The sequence below is a fragment of the Bubalus bubalis genome, chromosome 23, assembly GCF_019923935.1.
Source record: "Bubalus bubalis isolate 160015118507 breed Murrah chromosome 23, NDDB_SH_1, whole genome shotgun sequence".
In the NCBI taxonomy this organism is placed as follows: Eukaryota; Metazoa; Chordata; class Mammalia; order Artiodactyla; family Bovidae; genus Bubalus; species Bubalus bubalis.
Window position 1 is genome coordinate 32,642,611 of NC_059179.1, and position 16,767 is coordinate 32,659,377.

Genomic DNA, 16,767 nt, shown 5'->3' on the forward strand with positions numbered 1-16,767 from the left:
CTATAGCAATCTGCTCGTTATCAGATGCACTAACCATTCTAAATGCTGCTGTCACTGTCTGCCTACTTGCTCATCTGTAGGGAATAAAGCCACACCCGTGAGAATCCTCACACCACCATCCAACCCCAGTCCCTATGATCCCACTGGAGTCACAGAGAACTTTACCTAAATCCTCGCAGTGGAGAAGACAGATGTATACATATGTCCCGAATCCAACTCGGTGTCCTCTTGCATGTCACCTCCCCCTCCCCCGCTGCTTCTATTCACTCCCCAACACTCCAAAACCTTTCAAACAGGCAGGAACATGGACAAAAGGAAGTGGCAGATCACACACCCTGGATGGGTCTTTATCCCTATGCTGGTGTATCTTGGTTGCCAGTCAGAACGGCATTGTTCCAAAAGCATCCTTTAATTTTTATTATGCTGTGATTTCACCTAAAAATCCTATCTCCCTGGTTTTTGAGCAAGCTGTTGTTTAGTCTCTAAATCATGTCCAACTCTTTTGTGACTGCATGGACTATGGCCCACCAGGCCCCTCTGTCCATGGGATTCTCCCAGCAAGAATACTGGAGTGGGTTGTCATTTCCTTCTCCAGGGGATCTTCCCAACCCAGGGCATTGGCTGGCAGATTCTTTACTGCTGAGCCACCTGCGAAGCATTTGGATAGACTGAGGCCTGCTGTTCAGGAAATGGAGAGGCACGTGCACACAGATGCAGCACAGTGGTTAACAGTGTGGTCTCCGGAGTCGGACTGTCTGAGTTTAAATCCCAGGTCAACCATTTGGACACACTACACAACTTTCTTCTTTACTAGAGATAATGATAGAAGCCACACCATTAGGTTGCTGGCAAGGTCAACAGTGATAATGTACACAAAGAATGAAGCACAGCACGCAGCCTAGAGAAAGTGTTGGAAGGACATTCACTATGGAGATGCTGACCCTCCAGTTGATGAAGGAGCTTGGTGGGTCCTGAGCTCACAATGTCCAGGTGTTCTCCGTGTCCAGTTGTCTCCAAATGTGTACCTGTAGCTCTCAAGTAGAAGTACTGTCTAGGGTGGTAGTTCTCAATCCAAATCAATTTCACCACCATGGGTCAATTGACAGCATCTGGAGACATTTTTAATTGTACCAGTTGGGAGGGGTGTTTCCACCAGCATTTAGTGGTAGAGGCCAAAGATGCTGTTGACTGCTCTACAGGACAGACTCCCCCAACTAAGAATCACCAGCCTGAATGTCAATAGTACTGAGATTACATAACTCTGGTCTATGGCTACATTTCTTGAAGTTTGGTTCTCTGGTGACCTGCATCAGAATTAGTTTAGAGTACAGGCTAGAAATGCATATTTTAGGGACTTCCCTGGTGGTTCAGTGGCTAGGACTCTGTACTCCCAATGCAGAGGGCCCAGGCCCTGTCCCTGGTTGGGGAACTAGATCCCACATGCTGCAGCTAAGAGAAAAGAGTTCACATTAAGTGTCAAGAGCTAAGGGTTTACGTTAAGATTTTGGACTCCAAAATCATGCAGATGGTGACTGCAGCCATGAAATTAAAAGACACTTGTTCCTTGGAATAAAAGCTATGACCAACCTAGAGAGAGAGCATATTAAAAAGCAGAGACATGACTTTGCCAACAAAGGTCCATCTAGTCAAAGCTATGGTTTTTCCAGTAGTCACGTATGGTTGTGAGAGTTGGACTACAAAAGAAAGCTGAGTGCCAGAGAATTGATGCTTTTGAACTGTGGTGCTGGAGAAGACTCTTGAGAGTCCCTTGGACTGCAAGAAGACCAACCCAGTCAATCCAGCAGAAATCAGTCTTGAATATTCATTGGAAGGACTAATGCTAAAGCTGAAACTCCAATCCTTTGGCCACCTGATGCGAAGAACTAACTCATTGGAAAAGACCCTGATGCTGGGAAAGATTGACAGCGGGAGGAGAAAGGGACAACAGAGGATGAGATGGTTGGATGCCATCACCAACTCAATGGACATGAGTCTGAGCCAGCTCCAGGAGTTGGTGATGGACGGGGAAGCCTGGCGTGCTGCAGTCCATGGGTCACTAGGAGAGAGACACGACTTAGTGACTGAACTGAAGAGCTCATGTGCTGCAACTGAAGGTGCCGCATGCCACAACAAAGGTCGAGGATCACTTGTGCCACAGCTAAGACCCAGCGCAGACAAATAAATAAATATTTTTTTAAAAGAATGAAAGAAAGAAATGCACATTTTGAAGATGACCCCCAGACCTACTTGGTTAGACCCTCTGGGGTTCCCTGCCGATTCCCAGGAGGATCATAGTTTCATGGGACTCCTTCCATGCATCATGCCAGCCTTCACAGACACCCCCAGACCCATAAGCCTGCTTCTGTCCTGCTGTTCCCTAACTGAGGAAGACTGCAGAGGATCAACTCTGGGAGCTGCTCTAGGTACTGACTTTAGGTACTGACACATCGCTTTTCCAGGTTCTAGAACACAGTGGGGTTGGTGAGTCAGGGAAGGAGACTATGAAAGCCGGAAAGCATCAGTGAGATCACAAAAAAACCCTTCTTTTTGCAAAGAAGGAAACTGACATCATTAAGAGAGAAAAAAAAGAAAAATCCATACTTGGTCAAATTCCAGAGTAGGTCACTGTTGGGTTTTTTCCTATTTTTTTCCATCTTAATCAAAATTGTATAAAAAGGAAGTGGAGGAGGAAAAGCCTCATGGCAGGAGGTAGAAAGAGAAGGGCTTGGTAGTTGGAAAGGTGAGAATAAAGTGTTCTTGCAGTAACGGAAGAGGAGGCAGCAGAAGCAGAGACAGTCGGCCCGAACTCCCAGCTAATAACCATTGAGTCCTCCACCCTTCCCCTGTCATCTCAGAGTAGCTCTGGCCCCTGCAGAGTCTGCGGGCCTGAGGCAACTCTGGCTGACAAGGCCGTCAGCTATGAACAATCAGGGAAGCATCACTGGCCATATTTTTCTATCTTTGCTTTTGGAAAGGAAAAGCAAGAGTATTATCAGTCTTGGATTATAACATAAAAAGGCAGACATCTTTCACATGCTTTTTATTCAGCAAGATCACCATTCAGGGGAAAACTTTATGTTCTACACACAAGCACACACACACACATACACACACATATGTAACAGTGACAGATATATATACACAAATCTATAGATAAATATACACATGCACATATATATATATATACATGAACAGAGATACACGTATGTATTCACCCATGCACACACATATACAACATACACAGAGATATAAGCACACACATACATATGCACGCACTGAGAGTCACAAATACATATACACAGACACACAAGCACACATATACACAACAGTTATACATACACACATACATATACATACATATACAGTGATAACACATACACCCAAATACACACGAATACACGAATACACATAAGGTACACATGGAGACACATACTGTCACAAACACACACACACACACAGAGTCTTGGGAAAAACAGCATATGTATGCCACACCTGCATTTCCCATCCTTCAAGCCTGTCTGTCCAAGCTTCTGTCTACTTTCAGAAATGGCATCTCTGAAGTTCTCCAAAAGGCCTGGAGGAGTAGAAACCACACTCCCTGCCCTCAGGGGATTTTAATCTGGGAAGAGGACACATGCATCCCCATGAACACAGACAAAGCCACAGGAAGCAAAGTCAGCTACGATGTTAGTGAGGTCAGGTGTGTGCGTTAGAGGGACCACCTACATCTGTGTCCACGCCTCCCTGCCTGGAGCAGCCTCCCTGCCCGCAGTCTGAACTTCAGGCCAGTCCCTGAGCCTCCTACCCCAGGGACAGTAAGGAGACACTGACCTGCTGTAAATCTCAAGGCCTTAAGGATTCCCACATCCTTGACCTCTGCTCCCCACGTCCTCTGCCCCAAATCCTTCAAACGGGATCCTTCCTTACATGCCATGGCTGGAGCCAGGATTACCCTGGGATCCTCCCTGTGGAAGGGAACGTATGGTTCCCCTGCAGAGGAAGAAGGTCCATTTCACTCCATAGGAGCACCTGCCCAATGCAACGGGCTGAGGGAGGAGGAATTTCCCCGTCTCTGAAGGTTGACTGTGTACCAGGAGGGCCTACAGTGGAAGTGTTCACCCAGTACTCAGACTGCAAGGGGAAAACAGGCACTGGGGTCAGGTAGACTCTAGTTCCAATCCTCTCACTGCCACTTCAGAACTGTAAAAGAAACTATGCCCATTACTGATGTGTACTGAAGTAGGCGACCACTTTCTTGATTTCTTGGTTGACCTATGGATGGTCTCTTTCTTTTGCTCCAGGTAATAGAACCACGATTTTCCTCTATGGAGAAGGTATCTGACTACCCTCTCCCTAGCTCCAGAGGTGGGCATCGTAGCCCAAGAGGTCAGTCAGTATATTCCAACCCCTCAGTCACATGGATCAATTAATCAGCATGACCCATGACCCAAGTTAGACCAAGGAGATTCAATTCTGGGATTTGGAATTGGGACCTCTGAGAAGGAAATCTCCCTTTTTACTATATTTGAAACAAATATAGTAAATACTATATTTTACTATATAGTAAAATACTATATTTTTACTATATTTGAAACAAAGAAGTCATAAACCTGAAGTTGCTGGAGCTGTCACACCAAGGAAGCCCACCACCACAGAAGAAAGTAGAACCAAGACCATGAAATGGAGCCCTGACGACATCATGAAGACCCTGGATCCAGCTGTACCTGAAGCCATAGAATTTCTACTTACATGAATAAAGTCCTCTCTATTTGCCTCACACCAAATGAAACTTATTTCATGAAATTCTTAACATGTGCAAACATGAGTCCTTGGTAATATATCCTCCAAGCCTGTATTTCTTCATATTATAATATATATTTGTTTTTCATCTCATATGGTTGTGGTGAAGTTTAATCAAGATGTAGCAACAAACAGAAACTGTTTTCATGCCAGTTTCTCTTAAGGAAGAAACTCAACTAGATTAGATCAGAGGGTGTGGCAGAAACAATCACGTTCCTCAAACATTCCATGTCTCACCCTGTATTTCCCAGCCACCAACATATAGTGAGGCCATATGACCTGTCCTATCCAATGAGCTGTGACCAACATTGCAGAGCTGGTGTGTTACCCTCCATCCCTCTCATCTTTCGCCCCAGTGACCAAGAAGCTTCATAAAGAGGTGATGGCATCATACAAAGCAGCCAGAATCTCTGAGTTATGGCCCGGAGGACAGCTGCCCTGAGTGTTGCTAAACCCAAACCTGCTGTGTGAAGCCACTGGGATTTAGACAGTATTTGTCACCACAGCATAGCTTATTTGCTATTGTGGGTCTTAGCTGTGGCATGTGGGATCTAACTCCCTGACCAGGGATCGAACCCAGGGCCCCTGCATTGGGAGCACAGAGTCTTAGCCACTGGACCATCAGGGAAGTCCCGCCTAACCCCAATTTACTAACAGAGTTCTCTTCTGAAGCAAGACTTCCACAGCCAGATGGGTGAATATAGTAAACATTAGAGCCTGCACAAAGGGTGACTCATCCAAGGAGGTGGACGCTCCCACCCCAAGATCAACTTCAGGCCCTTGTGCAGAAGGCCCACCCCTCCCAACTCCCGAGACTCGACCTGAAATCTGTCAAGCACAATAAGGGTAGGCCAGCTGTAGATGTCAACCAGAGGGAATCCATGGCCAGGAGGAGGGCAGAGGTTGGCAATGCTTTGCCAATGCTCTGAGGATCAAACATGCAATGTTAATTCACCACTATGACTCAGGAAACCCATGATGACTCAGAAAACCCATTACTCCATGCTGCAACTCATGTGTGGCCCCCTCAGTCATGACACCCCCACTTCATTGACCTTCCAACAATTTCTGGAATATCTGAGTCTCATTACTTCCTCAGGGCTTGTACACAGGCTGTTGCCTCTGTTCAAATGCTCTTCACATGGTTGGCTCCCTTTCATTTTTCAGGTCTGAACTTTCATGGCATGTCTTTCGATGGGTCTTCTCAACCTCTCTTTTGGAAGCAAGTCCCCTCATGCTGTCCCTCTCAGCATCCTTCCTGATTTCTCCTCCTCCTCCTTCTCCCCAACACCTTCCTCTTCCTCTTCTTCTTCATCAGCATAACATTGATTGGTTGTTTCCTATGCGTTGGGTGGGACTCTAATCTGTCTACATGGATTATCCCATTGAATCTAGCAACAATCCTAGGTAGCAACTGGGAATCTTAATTTCACCAATAGACATGACTCATTTGAAAAGACACTGATGCTGGGAAAGATTGAAGGCAGGAGGAGAAGGGGATGACAGAGGATGAGATGGTTGGATGGCATCACCGACTCGATGGACATGAGTTTGAATAAACTCTGGGAGTTGATGATGGACAGGAAGGCCTGGCATGCTGTGGTTCATGGGGTCACAAAGAGTCAGACATGAAGCTTATTTAGGACAAAAGTACATGTATTGGAGGGCTATTTGGTAACTCACAAAATAAGTAGGATGCCTAGAACCAAGCAGGACTGGATGGTCAGAGTCCCAGCCCCAAACCATAGGCAGAAACTGTCTAAGAACAGCTGCCACCAATGCTGGACATGGGCCACCATGGTTGTCACGACCACCCCCAGATCTCGATACACTTGCTGCCTTGGTCAACTCTAACTTCTCTTTCACCTCTGAGGTACTTCCTTGCTTGAGTCAAAGTATTAAGCTGGTGCATCCAATTTTCCAAGCTAAGACCAAGGCCCCTCCCTGGGGCAGGATAACATCTGGCAATGTCAGCCCACATGGATGGCAGTAGGGCTGCCTGGTGAGATGCATGGTGGGAGATTCCCAAAGCAGAAGGAGCTTCAGATGCTGCCCAGCTCTAAAAGTGGTGCATGCTCACTCACCTTGAAGCAGACAGAACATTCAAGTCCCAGTTTTTAAAAACTCCTTTCCAACACCAATGACACCCCTACTAAAAAAAATATGATGAGCAAATATTTAAAGACTACCCATCTGAAGAGGAGGTCAGATTTTTAGCCTGACAAGGGCACCCACACTTTCCAGTCTCATTCTGTTGATGAGGACGGGCAGAGAGGTTTTCCAGATGGATGTGTGCAACCTGAGTTTCTCGTGTTCGTGTAGCTTCTGAGAGCGGCAGAGCCAGACAGCTGAACCTTCTAGGTCTCACTATACAACCTGTGATCCTGGAACCAGAGACAGTGTCACCTGGGAGCTTGTTAGACATGCATCTTCTCAGGTCCCACTACAGCCTACTGAATCCATATCCGCATTTCAGCAAAATCCCCAGTGATTCATGAAAAGTTTGGAATGTACTGTGGTAGCCCAGTGATTCTCAACCTCACCCACACATCAGAATCACAGAGGCAACTTGTACAAATCACGAATGCCGAAGGGGCTTCCCGGGTGACTCAGTGGTAAATAACCCTCCTGTCAATGCAGGAGACATGGGTTGGATCCCTGGGTCGGGAAGATCTCTTGGAGGAGGAAATGGAAACCCACTATAGTACTCTTGCCTGGAAAATTCCATAGACAGAGGAGCCTGGGGGGCTACAGTCTATGGGGTCTAAAAGAGACTTGACTGAATACACGTCGATGTTGAAACTTCAGGAAGGCCAATGCAATGCTGAGATTCCACTCTGATTGTTGGGAGGTGTGGCCTGGTGTGGAGTATTTTGAATACGCCACAGAAAACTCTAATGAAAATCCAAGTCAAGAACTGCTTAGAAAGACATGATTCCATCCAATCTAGAGTACCCTTGGATTAAAAAAAATAAATAACATTCTTAGGAAAATTGTGTCAACCCAGGGAGTCATTTTTCAAATGACTCCCAAAGGCTCCCTGAGCATCTAGAGGTCCATTCCTGGACACGCAATTCTGAAAATCAAAGGGCGCTGATGAGGCTCTGCCACTCTGAACTAATTATTCTAGACTTCAGTGCCTTAATTTATTTTTTCCTACAATTGTCCAAGTTTAATAAACTCTAGAGGTCACGGGGTCTAACCCTCTCATTTTACAGATGAGAAAACTGAAGCACAGAGAAAGGAAATGAGTTTTCAAGCAAAACTGAGGATCTGAACTCTAACTTTCCAATTCCCCAGGCAGCTCCTTTCCACCACGCACACTCCTTCTCCAGCGACAGGTCCACCACGCACACTCCTTCTCCAGCGACAGGCACTTATGAGGAAGGATGTTTGATGAGCGCATGGTCAAAAGTTCATCACCAAAACGTTTATTATTAATAATAAGATTAAAAGCTTCAAAGCCAATCCAGTGCCGGTGGTTCCCATGAAAGCCATTTTTCAGTTTGTTCTCATCTAATTACTGGTAGGTACAGTAATTGGAAACAGGCTATATCCGATGAGCAGGGTTCAGGAAATGGAAATCTCTAATACAATTCTGCCTGGGAAGGGTCAGCTGCCACCATCACGAGCAGCTGGGACTCTCACAAGGTCCGCCCTGGAGAGAAGGAAAAGAGAGCACATTCCAGGAGAAGCGGGGAAACAGACATAAAAGGCAAGATGGCTGAGGTTGGGGAGAATTATGGTCCCACCAGGAAAGCAAGCGCTAAGGGCCCTCTGGGTCGTGCCAGGGCTCCAGGGGCCGTTACTATGTCCACGTTATAGAAGCCCCTGCATGAGTGTGGTTGCTCGTGGTCTTGAAGGTACTCTTACTAAGTAGGTGGTGCTGGTACAAAGTGGCAGGTACTGAACTAAGGGCTCTGTTGCTATTACCCCCACTTAATCCTTGTACCCATTCCATGAGATGGCACTGTGCTCAGTCATGTGTGACTCTTTGCGACCCCATGGACTGCAGCCTGCCAGGCTCTTCTGTCCATGGAATTTTCCAGACAAGAAATCAAGAGTGGGTTGCTATTTCCTTCTCTAAGGAGATACCCTCTTTGGCAGAGGAGGGAATGAAGGCTTCAAATGGCTTAAGTCACTTTGCCATAGTCCCACAGACGGGGGTGGAGCCAGGATGGGGACCCAGAGCTCTGTATCCACTGTGCTCCACTGTCCATCCTTCCTGGATGCAACAGTTTCAGCCTGAGGGTTGCAGGTGGAGATGAGCAGAACCCACTAGGTTCCATCGGAGCCGAAGGGCAGAGGCCGGTCAGAGGAATGGAAGAGAAAGGAAGGAAAGGGCACTCACAGAGCGAACAGATGCGCCTCTCAAACACTCAGAAGATGCTGGCAATGTTAGTTCAGCTGACCCGGGAGCTGCCAAACCCAGCATCTGCCAAGGTGCATGTTGGGACCGTGAGACCACCGCTGCCGCTGGTGCCATCTGGTCTTCCGGTGGCAGAGATTTGCTGCGTTGGCAGCTGAGCGTGAGCTGAGCCGGCCTCCAGCGGCTACCGTTTAACAAGTTCATGGCTCGGTGGTTCCCGTGATGGATTACTGGAAGCCCCATGCTTGGGTGCTGATTTTCTGCAAAGCCAGCTGCAGGTGGTTTCCTCGGGTTGCCATCAGCCTTGTTAACAGGCCCTGATCTGTAGATCATCGCTTTCCCATCTGGTGCCCACCAGCTGGGCTGCTGGTGGCTGGGGGATTGATTTGTCAATCTCTCTCTCTCCTTCCCCCTCCCTCTCTCTCCCATCCTCCCTCCCACCCTCTTTCTTTGCATTTTTATTCCGAGCTGACTTTTCTCAGCACTTCCAAACCCCATGCCTCATTTCAACCCCTTTGGTCCTTATTTTCCACCTCAAATTTGCATCGGCTAGGTGAACATATTCCTTCTGGTCTGATCAACCTGGTGATGTAACATCAGCTAATTCAAGTCCACCCTTCTTCCAGAGATCACACAGGAGGTTCAGAAAGGCCAATGCAATGCTGAGGTTTGGTGGGGGAGGCAGGAGAAAGGCCGTCTGGATGTGGTCATCAGCTGCCCCTGCAAGTCACAGCAGAGTCATCTGCACCCCACCCCCAGGGCCACTTTTGGCCTCATGACCCCCAACAGTTGTCCACTGCTCGTTTTTCATTTTAGGTTGAAGAGACACTGAAGCTGTCAGTACGTTGCTTATCAAAACCCCTCAGGAAACCATTTCTTCCCCTAGTCCGGAGGCCTCAGACAGGGCTCTCCTCTGCCCTCGGCTCCCACAAACACATCTGTGTGGCTGCTTCTCTGCAGCTCAGCCAAGCTCCTCCAAGGATCTCTCTGTGTCTACACTGGGCCTCCTTCCCCTCCAAGACTCCTCCCTGTGTCTTCTGGGCAGAGACGGGAGTAGAAAAGGGCTTCTTTTCACATGCTTTGTTTCCTCCAAAATATTTCCCCTCTGATCTGAGCCCTTTCTGGTCCCCAAAGGGTCTAGGCTATTAAAACACAAGTAAGAGGGCTCCTTTTCCTTCTCCTTTCTGCTGTCACAGGAAGGGATATGGGGAAAGAGAAGCTGCACCAACCAATGAGTGGAGGAGCCAAGAAGGAAAAGGAAAAATACAAGTTAACATTTTCAAAGTGTGACACAGTCACCGGTTAAGAGTCTCTGAGACATGAGGTATGTTGCCCAAAGACACAGAACACATGATTGTGGAAGGATTTGAACTGGAAATTAGCCTCAAGAGGATGAAACATGACACCTTTAATCCACTGGGTCCGGCTGTGAGCCAGAATCACCTGGTCTCATGTGAAGTCTGACTTTAACAAGAGCCACTGGGAATTTTCTATGGTAATTCTGCACTCTTTGGAAATCATTTTCCAGATGAAAACACTAAGGCCCAGAGAGAGCAGGTGATAGTTTGCTGTTGTTTATAACCTACCTCTGTCCAAAAAGAGTAGAGGCCATTCATAACAAGTTCACGGCATCACAGCTAGACCGTGAGGCTCAGGATTCCTTCTTCCAGAAGCCAACCTGTTTCTCCTCCATCCTGTCCACTCCTGGCAAGGGAAAATTTTATCCATCGTTTATGATTTTTAGCCATTGTATTCCCCAAAATCATCTAGGAGGCCAGTAGAGTTAGAAGAGAAATGGAAAAGCTTGTGCCCAGGTGCAACTGCAGTGAGAAAGAAATGATGTAAGTACACAGTCAGAAGTCATCTGTCCACCAGAGGGCGTGTATACGTGTTTGGGGCAAGCAGACTAAAGATAGGGCTTCCCCAACAGCTGTGGATAAAGAATCCATCTGCTTGCAATGCAGAAGACACAGGAGACGTGGGTTCGATCCCTGGGTCGGGAAGATCCCCTGAAGTAGGAAATGGCAACCCACTCCAGGATTCTTGCCTGGGAAATCCCATGGACAGAGGAGCCTGGCGGGCTATAATCCATAGGGTCACAAAGAGTCAGACACACCTGAGCGCACACACACACATACACAGGCTAAGGATAATCCCCAAACACTGATATGACCAGTAATTAATTACTGGATTAGTCCTAGGAAACTACTGATCAATGTCACTGAATCCTCCTATGTGCTCACCCCCACACTCAGACTGGGGATACAGGTATATATGTCTATAAGACCTCTATGCTCCAGGAATTTACATTTTTATGGGAAGACAGATCAAAAATAAAATTAAACATGAAAATATACACATTGACTTTTATATGTGAGAAATGACATCAAGAAAGCAAGCAAGAGAATTCCCTGGTGGTCCAGTGGTTAAGACTCTAGTGCACGAGGCACAAGTTTGATTCCTAGTTTGGGAACCAAGATCCTATATGCTGTATAGCATGGCCAAAATAAAAGAGCAACTATACAGTGATAAAAATGAATAAAGAGAATGCAAGCAAGCAAAAGGCTGAGCTAGAAGAGGAGTCAGCAAACTTTCTAAAAGGGGCCAGATGGTAAACATTTTAGGCTTTGTGGGCCTTATGGTCTGTGTCGCAACTACTTGGTTCCGCACTTGTAAACCCATCACAGCCAAAGTGAACAGGTGAAGGAGTGGCCAGGGGCCATGAACCAATAAGCATTGTTTATAAAACCAGGCTGTGGTCACATTTGGCCCACGAAGTTTGGTGACCCCCGAGTTCATGCGTGGGGAGTAAAGTGGACGTCTCTAAGGAGGTGACATTTCAACTGAGACTTGCAGGCTCTTCAGGAAAAGCAGCCACGGGAATTGACAGGACAGCCTCAGGGGACATCAGAGGAGCCCAGGTCAGGTGAGCCTGGGCAGCGAGACAGCGGATGGAGGCTGGTGAGGAGCTGCAGGGCTGGAAGCCTCGCCAAGGACCCTATCTGTGGGCTGTGGGAGGGGTGGGAATCTTTATTCCAAGTGCAACAGAAAATCATGGACATTTTTAAGTAACAAACTGACAGAATCTGAGTGACTTTGATCCTAAAAGCATCCCCCCTTTTCAAGCTGCTTTGTGAGACACAGACAGTATGAAAGACACGAGTGGCCACACACACCAGGGAAGAGCTTCTGAGCAAAATGATGGTGGGGCCCTGGTGATGGACAGGGGAGTGGCATTAGAGACGTGGTCAGAGATAAAACTGCAGCTCTGGGGGTGGATTGCATGTGGAAGGGAGGAAAGGATAGACTCAATGATGATTGCCAGGTCTCTGCCCTGAGCAGGTGTAGGGGATGGACCACACGGTCCCCTTCGCTCTGAGATGCTGTATTTCTATACGTGAGGGAGACCATGATGACAGTGATGGGTAAGTCACCAAAAGAAAAAAAAAATCATCTCAACTGCAAGTTCAGTTCAGTTCAGTCACTTATCATATCCGACTCTCTGCGACCCCATGGACAGCAACACGCCAGGCTTCCCTGTCCACCACCAACTCCCAGAGTTTGCTCAAACTCATGTCCATTTGCTCAAACTCATGTCCTTACCCTCCAACCATCTCATCCTCTGTCGTCCCCTTCTCCTCTGTCCTTCAATCTTTCCCAGCATCAGGGTCTTTTCCAATGAGTCAGTTCTTCACATCAGGTGGCCAAAGGATTGGAGTTTCAGCTTCAGTATCAGTCCTTCCAATGAACACCCAGGACTGATCTCCTTTAGGAGTGACTACTAGTACTCAAGGCTATTCATCGACTCAGTCAATCTTAATTAAGCACTAACTGTGTTGCTCAGTCGCTCAGTCGAGTCCGACTCTTTGCGACCCCATGAATCGCAGCACGCCAGGCCTCCCTGTCCATCACCAACTCCCAGAGTTCACTGAGACTCACGTCCATCGAGTCAGCGATGCCATCCAGCCATCTCATTCTCTGCTGTCCCCTTCTCCTCCTGCCCCCAATCCCTCCCAGCATCAGAGTCTTTTCCAATGAGTCAACTCTTCGCATGAGGTGGCCAAAGTACTGGCGTTTCAGCTTTAGCATCATTCCTTCCAAAGAACACCCAGAGCTGATCTCCTTCAGAATGGACTGGTTGGATCTCCTTGCAGTCCAAGAGACTCTCAAGAGTCTTCTCCAACACCACAGTTCAAAAGCATCAATTCTTTGGTGCTCAGCCTTCTTCACAGTCCAACTCTCACATCCATACATGACCACAGGAAAGACCATAGCCTTGACTAGATGGATCTTTGTTGGCAAAGTAATGTCTCTGCTTTTGAATATGCTATCTAGGTTGGTCATAACTTTCCTTCCAAGGAGTAAGCGTCTTTTAATTTCATGGCTGCAGTCACCATCTGCAGTGATTTTGGAGCCCAGAAAAATAAAGTCTGACACTGTTTCCACTGTTTCCCCATCTATTTCCCATGAAGTGATGGGACTGGATGCCATGATCTTTGTTTTCTGAATGTTGAGCTTTAAGCCAACTTTTTCACTCTCCACTTAACTGTGTGCCTGGCACAAAGCAGGATTTTTTGGCTCCACATGGATGGAGTGGGCAGCTTACTGAGAAATCAGGACAGGAACTGGGGACCACGGGCCTCCTCTGGCCCTGCCACTCCACCACCTCCACCCCCGTTTGTCTCAGGTTCCCGGACATCAGACAATCAGAAGGGCGGTGAAGACAGAAGCGGGGGCTGCAGAAGGACAGGACTGACTTATCAGGCTACGCTGGTGGAAAAGCTAGGGAGTTTTTAAAAGTTTAACTTTTAAATGAAACAGAACTGCCACCTTTATTATCTTTAAGTAAAAGCTAGGCCTGATTGAGTGCTTTAAATGCCAGCCCTGCAGAGAGCCTATGGAGGGCTTCTCTGCTTCGTTTCTGATATGTTTTGTGTTTTTTTTTTTTTTTAAGAGGAAAAATAGGCCTTGGGGAGGACATATCTGCCTAGGGAGCCCTGGGTTCCAGGCCCACGCTGCCCACCAGAGAGGATGCCCGAGTTTGATGCTCATCTAGCCACGGGCCCTCGTAGGACCTTGGTGGACCATCTGCAAACTTGGAGAGGGAGCAGGCGTGCTCCGAGGCCCTGGAGTCTGGCCTGGGCCATAAATCTCTTCTATTGGGTGATGTAATTGCCCACAGTCGTTTGGCCCAAAAGGTCCGAGGCTCATGTAAATCATGCCCTCTCTCAGGGACCCATGAATCACAGCCCAGAGAGCCGAAGGCCTTTCCCATAAACTCGGGGCATGCAGAGCCAACTTCTGTCCATCTGGCAGAGAAGGCCGGCACAGGCATGAACCTCCCCGAGTTTAGGATGAGACCCCGGACTGGCACAGACCTGCCTTCATCACCATCTTCCCTGGGGGCTGTGGACTGGGTCGACTGAGTCATTTCTGACCACCATCCCCCCAAACCCACAGAACTCTCCTCCTCCTCGCCATGTCCCACTGACCCTGATCTGACCCTCCATACAGCCTCATCCCATGAAATATTGTCACTCGCACTTGTTGGCTTCATTTCTTCATCTGATGTTTATGAAGCCCCTACAACGTGCCAGACACACAGTACACAGAGCTGGAGATCCGGGACCAAGAAGACAGCCACACATGCCCACCAGGAGCCCACAGTCTGCTCAGGGAGCAGCACTGAAGTCTGTTTAAAATTACAACTTCTTAAAAGGTGCTATGGTGGAAGTTCAGACAGAATAAGATGTGAGAGACAGACAGGGGGACCGGGAAACGGGAGGTGTGAGAGGAGCACAGGCCCAGGTGGCAGGACAAATGGGGCCAGGGGACGCCCGGCTGGCGGGACATGCTGGTGGTCTGGGGTTTTAATCTAGGTGCAGTCTTATTTTATTTTAAACTATTTATTTTGCCTGTGCTGAGTCTCACTGCTGCATGGGCTTCTATTGCAGTGGCTTCTCTTGCTGCAGAACACAGGCTCTGCTTCCATAACTGTGGTTCCCAGGCTCCCGGGAATGAGGAGGTCGGTAGTTGTGACAAGCTGGTTTTGTTCTTCCATGAAATGTGGGATCTTCCCGGACCAGGGATCAAGCCCGCATGTTCTGCACTGGTGGGTGGATTCTTTACCACTGAGCCACCAGGGGAGCCCTATCAATACCATTTTGAATGCCATTTATGAAGTGGTGATTGGTTTCCTGCTGCTAAGTCACTTCAGTCGTGTCAGGCTCCCCTGTCCCTGGGATTCTCCAGGCAAGAACACTGGAGTGGGTTGCCATTTCCTTCTCCAATGAATGACAGTGAAAAGTGAAAGTGAAGTCGCTCAGTCGTATCTGACTCTTAGTGACCCCATGGACTGCAGCCTACCAGGCTCCTCCACCCATGGGATTTTCCAGGCAAGAGTACTGGAGTGGGGTGCCATTGCCTTCTCTGGATTGGTTTCCTAGGGCAGCTTAAACTACAAAAATGTATTCTTTCACAGTTCCAGAAGGTGAAATCCAAAACCCAGGTGTTGGCAGGGCTGTGCTCCCTCTGAAGGCTCTAGGGAGGAACCCTTCCTGCTTCCTCCCAGCTTCTCTGAGCTGCTGGTGATCCTTGACTTTCCCTGGCTTGCAGGCATTAATGCAGTCCGCCATGGCCTTTATGTGGCTTTCTTCTCTCAGTGTCTCTCCATGCCCTCTTCTCATAAAGACACCAGTCACTGGGTTTAAGGCCCACCTTAACCTAGTATAACCCCATTTTAGTTACAAGTACCTTATTTCTATGGAAGGTCATATTTTGAAGTTCCAGATAGGCATGAGTTTGCGGAGGTGGGGGCGGGGGGTGGGGGAGTGCTCTTCGACTCTCTACAGGATTTTAGGTAGAGAAGTAGGATGAGATTCATGCTACAAAAATACGACTCTAGTTGCAGTGTGAGAATGGATTAGAATGAGGAAAACAAAAGCCTGGAGTTGGTGGGAAGCAGTGGGGATTTGATGGAGAGAACGGGACCAAACTAAAATTTGTTTGGGGGACTTCCCTGGCAGTCCAGTGGTTAGAACGCTTTGCTTTCACTGCTGAGGGCCCGGGTTCAATCCCTGGTCTGGGAACTAAGATTCCACAAGTGCCAAGCCCGGCCAAAAAGTAAAACCTGTTTTAAGGGTTGAGCTGACATAGTTGACCAGGGATTGGATGTGAGGGACAAACATGAGGGGTTGAGAACGCCTCCCTGTTCTTGGACACTGGTCATCAACTGGCTATAGTACTACATGCACACTGAGGGCACAAGTTGCCCTTTCTTCCCCCAGCCCCAGTGAGGGCTCAGGAAATACCCTTGGGTAGATGGATGCTCCCAGAGCGAGCATCTCTCTTGCCAGGACAGGCATCCCTTGGAAGCTGAGCACAAGGCCTCTTTCTCGACTTTGCAGCTAACACCTCCAGTCTCTGTCTCCAGCTAGGATGGTGGTTTTTACCCAGTAGGAGAGGCGGAGAACAGACATGTGCTCCCTGCCCTGGCCCCTCTGTTTCCAGGGCATCCCCAGGGACCTCTGGCTGAGCGTTCGGGCAATTGCTGTCGCTGCAGTTTCCATGTCTGTGGGCCCCATCAGCCCAAGGGGCCT

The 16,767-nt window shown here is 48.1% G+C and overlaps 1 long non-coding RNA gene and 1 other non-coding gene across 2 annotated transcripts; both read right to left on the minus strand.

Annotated features, from left to right (window-relative positions):
- Nucleotides 1-5,355: 5,355 nt before the first annotated feature.
- TRNAG-CCC lies at nucleotides 5,356-5,428 on the minus strand. The gene has a single exon. It is a non-coding gene; the product is annotated as a tRNA-Gly (tRNA).
- A 2,787-nt stretch (nucleotides 5,429-8,215) lies between these two features.
- Nucleotides 8,216-11,136, minus strand: LOC123465316. The gene is made up of 2 exons (XR_006640534.1): nucleotides 9,152-11,136; nucleotides 8,216-8,458 (listed from the first exon to the last, which is right to left on the minus strand). It is a non-coding gene; the product is annotated as an uncharacterized LOC123465316 (long non-coding RNA).
- Between the last annotated feature and the right edge of the window lie 5,631 nt (nucleotides 11,137-16,767).